Source organism: Condylura cristata, unplaced genomic scaffold (genome assembly GCF_000260355.1).
Source record: "Condylura cristata isolate star-nosed mole 26May11 unplaced genomic scaffold, ConCri1.0 scaffold00027, whole genome shotgun sequence".
Classification (NCBI taxonomy): domain Eukaryota; kingdom Metazoa; phylum Chordata; class Mammalia; order Eulipotyphla; family Talpidae; genus Condylura; species Condylura cristata.
Window position 1 is genome coordinate 10,787,094 of NW_004567128.1, and position 5,128 is coordinate 10,792,221.

A 5,128-nucleotide genomic window follows, 5' to 3' on the forward strand; every position below is an offset into this window, starting at 1 on the left:
GCCCGGCCCCCATGGACAGCTCAGCTTCCTTCCTCACCGCGGTCAGGGTTGGCCTTTGCATGTGCCCCAGCAGCTTGCACCCACTGTGAAAACCAAAGCCACTCAGCTGGCTCTTTTCCTCTCACCTGTGAGTGGAACGAGAGGCCTTCATGCGCCACAGGGTGCAACTTGGCTCCTGGGGCTCAGCTTGAATAAACCATGCGTGGTGCCGGCCTTCTGATGCAAACTCCACTCAGGGGTTCCTCAGGTGAGCTTGTGGTCTTTAATTTCTTCTTGTGGAACACTGCGTTGCCTTTTCCGAAATGCCTGCTACCTCTAACAAGTCCTTGCAGTAGGCCTGAAGCCCTATAATTTTGCCACCGCCACTAATTTTTGATTCCTCAGCACAAGTTCTCAGAAGCTGTGAAAGTGTGCTGATATTTTCCACATATTCTTGCAGCTGCTGCTTGAACTCGACCTTCTCTCGCGTGAGTAGCTTCTCTGTCTTCTGTTCATTTTGAGCCATGTCTGCTTCCTAGTTCTGGCCATGGTTCTTTTGCTTGGGGGCTATGCGCTAGACCCCAAGCCAGGGCCTAAGGGACTAAACCAAAGTTAGGAGGTTGGGTCCTGCCAGCCTTCAGGCGCAGCCTCCTGACTGCCACCACTCTGGTTATTCTACTCAGAGATGTCACTGGGAATGACTGACATTATCAAAAGTCTTTCAGTCCCCTATTGATATAAACACTTTATCTTTTTGTTTATTGATGTTATGAACTGTATTGAATGATGTTGATAGATTTGCTAAAGTTAAGCCATACTTGCATCTCTGGGCAATTTTTATTATTCTTTAAATATACAATTACTTAAATTGACTAGTATTTTAAGTATTTTATTTAGAATCTTTGTGTTTATGTTCTTAATTCTGGTGTTTTCTTGTTTTGTACTCTTGTCAGCTTTGTATGTTAATGTATCTCTGGCTCCAGAGGATAAATAATGGAAACTTCTGTAATTCAGAATGGTTTCAAAACCACAAGCATTAGCTGATTTTTAAAGATTAGAACTCAGTTGTGAAAGCATTTGAGTCTGATGCCTCTTTATTAATGATAGGTCCTTGCTTTTCTCAGCTCTTCTATATAATTGGTCAATCAGCCTTTCTAAAATAAATTTCGGCATCTATATTTCCCTTGTAAATCACCTTTTTCCCCTTAGATCTGTACTGCGCATATAATAATGTGCATACACATCACCTGGGGATGTGAAAATTCTTCTGATTCCATGGGTCTCAGGTGGGTCTGGCCTGGGGCTGCTGGTGCGTGGGCCATGTGGCCCAGCCCTCTGATAATTTGGTGGTTTTCAATTTGGGTGCAACATTAGAATCACATGGGGCAATTTGGGATCGCCTAATGCCCGTGCCATTTACACTAGAGTCTGTGGACGTGGAGCTCCGGTGATTTTTTAGACTCCTCAGGTGATTAGAACGTGTAGCAAGAATCAGACCCACTCATCTAGATTTTCAGTCGATCGCCATAAAAATATACACATATTTGCTTATAATTATTATTTTGCATGTCTGGTTTTTATCTTCTTTCTCCCCCTAATGTTGTATATTTTGTTCTCCTCTTGTTTTTCTTTCAACAGTCTTTCAGAGATTTATGCATTTAATAGACATTATCAAAGCACCAGCTCTTTATTCTTTATATTTTTTTGGTTTCTATTTAATTTCCTTTTGCATGGTTAATATTTTTTTTTACTAGTTTCTTCTTCATTTTGTTATCGAGAAATATCTAATATTTCATATGTCATTTAGTTTGTTTTTAAAATAAAATCCTTGAAAGTTGTGTGTTTCCTTTGGCATACAAATTTAGCTGTGTCCCGCTGCATCAACTGTTATTTATCATAACTTTTTAGATAGTTCTACGTGTTATTTCTGATTTCCTCCTTACAATAGTGTTTAACGTTCAAGTGGAAAAGATTTTATTAATCTTTATGGCACTGATATCTATTTTATTGGCCTGGGTTCAAAGTATGACATTTCTGTGAAGTTTAAGTTTCCTTTTTGGGCAAGACAAGACCAAGAAAATTTAAATCCAACACAGACATTATTAATATGTATTTTCCACTTCTGGTATAAATTTATAGATAGAATTTAATGTTTTGGTTTTATCTTCAAGTCTTTTTTGTCCTTGCTAGTTTTTGACTACCTAATTTTATTCAAATCTCAGCCATCAGGGGATTTTATGAAGTCTTCTTTTTAATATGAATATTTGTTACGAGGTGTTGGACATACTGTCTTCATGATGATCCCTTTTACAGAGGATCCATTTTTATCCTCTTCAAAGTGTTATCATGAATTCTGTTTTGCCTGATACACATTTTCTATTTCAGGGGTCATTTCTTATCTCTTATGTTTCAAATCTCAGTCACATTATAATCAATTGAGATCATGTTACAAGACTTATTACTACTGCTGTTGCCCATTTTTCTCCTTCTTCACATGACATCTCTTGGCTGAATAAAAGTATTCGATAAACGTATTACTCGTGTTTGTTCCCTCATGTCTGGTATGTGGGTGTATATTCTTTCTGAGGAGTTTGTTGCCTACCCCAAAACATCTGTTTTTGCCTTGACAAATGACACTTTAGTTGGGAGACATCAACATCTGGTCACAGACACTTTTCTTTCAAGTTCATGGATGTTCCCAGTGTAAAGACAAGTCTGATGCTCATCTGGTCCTTTGTGTATGCGGCCTCTTCCTTTGTTTCCTGAGGCTTATATACTTTTTCCTTTATCTTTGAAATTCAGAAAGTTCAAAATGCTGTATAGGAATGTGTTTTTTTCTTTTAACTGTATCTGAGATTTGTTGTTGAGTTCTTTCTTCCCCATGAGTCAAGGCTCTTCAGCTGAAGGAAATTTTCCTATATTATGTGTGGGATTATTACTTCTTCCACAGGTATTTTACTGCTTTGGGCATTGCTATCATTCACATGGAAGGTCTTCTGGACTTGTCATCATAAAACGGCACAGAGAAGAATTTTTTTTTAAGATTTATATATTTAAAAAAGATCTATATATTTATGCATACAAGAGCTGGGGTGTAGGCCAGAGCTGGGGAGAAGGGTGAGTGGACTCACCAGAGACAGAGTGGGGAACAAAACAGGCAGATTGACTGAGATACACTTCTAAGGGGAGTAGCAGGTGAGGCAGGAGAGGTCTGCTGTGCCATGTGGGTCACCTCCCTGGCTGGAGGGGGATCGAACTCATGCTGCAGCAGCTGCTATCAGATTCATAGTGCTGAGACTTAACCCCCTGCACCTCTTCTTTAAAGAGATTAAAGAATCTCTTTAAGTCTACTGCTCTGTGTGTGATCATTACTGTACTGAAAATTTTCAGTGTCTGAAACCAATATCTCTTGAAGAAACAAACCAGAGTGGTAATGTTTATAAATATGCAGCTGTCCTGATGGAGTAACACTGCTTTGCTCCAGAGTTATTTTTGTCTAATAGAAGAAACTTCAACTAAACACTTCCTGTCATACAATAATAGTATTTGGCTATGCTCTTTGTCCCACCTTTAAATAAAGAGGCATGTGAAAATGTCTGAACTTGATGCTTAGCACATAGTGCTGGAACAGAAGGTCCCATAAATTCCTGACCTGGGGCCCTCCTTGGTGGTACAACAGGATTGGACGCAGCACTGCAAGCTGGCCGCAGCCAGCAAGTTCGATCCCCAGCACCAGAGGTGACCCACATGGCGTGGCAGACCTCCCCTGTCTTGCCCGCTGCTCCCCTCAGCAGTGCACTTCGTCAGTCTGCCTATTCCGCTCCCCACTCTGTCTCTGGTGAATCCTCTCACTGCCCCTGCACTTCTGGCTGGTACCCCAGTTCTGCATGCATAAATAAATAAATATATTTTTTAAATGCCTTACCTGTATGTTATAGGTCTGTTCAGCCAGCAGGAATGAGAGCACTATTCTAGCAGACATCACCATGGTCATAGAATTTCTTTTCTCACCTTACTTGAATTTAACATGCAGTGTCAAGCTTTGTTTCAAAATGGATCAATCTGGACTCCTATCAGCAAAATCTGAAAACACTGAGTTTGGGTGAGGATGCGCAGCAATGTGTGAGAATTCCCACTGCTGCATACTCATCTGATATTATCAGACTTAAGTTCTGCCAATTTTGTCCATGTAAAAAAAATTACATTGAGACTGACTTATCCCCAGTTATGAAAAATATTGAACATCTTTCCACATGTTTATTGATTGTTCATGTTTGCTCGTTGGGGATGTGCCCATATAGATTTTTTTGACCCAGTTCTGTTGGGTTATTTGCCTTTTTCTTGTTGATCCATAAGCATGTTACTTAAAAATCCCTGCAAAGATCTTCTCTTGCTCTGTGACTTGCCATTTTATTCTTCCTATTGTGTGTTTTGAAAAACAGAAGTTCTTCACTTTGAAACAGTAAGTTAGAATATTTTCATTATGATTAGTGCCTTATGTATCTTTTTTTAAAAGTATTTATTTTATGTATACAGAACTAGGACACAGGCCAGAGGTGCAGGATTCCGTGAGAGAATCCACTAGAGACAGAGTGCGGAGCAGACAGGCCGATAGATGAAGTACATTGCTGAGAGGAGCAGCAGGCAAGACAGGAGAGGTCTGCCGCGCCATGTGGGTCACTTCCTGGGTGGGGGATTGAACTCGAACTGAAGTGGCTGTGGCCAGCTTGCAGTGCTGAGCTTTAACCTGCTGCGCCACTGGAGAGGGCCCAGTGCCTTATGTATCCTAAGAACACTTTCCCTTTCCTTCAGTGATGAAGGTATTCCCCGATAGCATCTCTTCAAGGACTGTCATTGCCTTCGCCTTTACATCTTTAATCCACACAGAGTTGTCTGAGGATACATATGAGTCAGAAATTTCAAACTGACACTAGTTCAACTCTTTATTGAAACAGCGCTTTCTGCACGGGCTGGCAGAAACAGCTCTGTCCTGTGTAAAACAGTCCTGCATATTCAGACCTGTTTTTTAAGCTTTCCATTTTGTTCCATTTGTCATTTGTTTTTGTTTGCCACTATACCACACCCTTTGAATGACTATAGTTTTCTAAAGCATCTTTACTGAGATATAAATCACATACCATAAAATCTA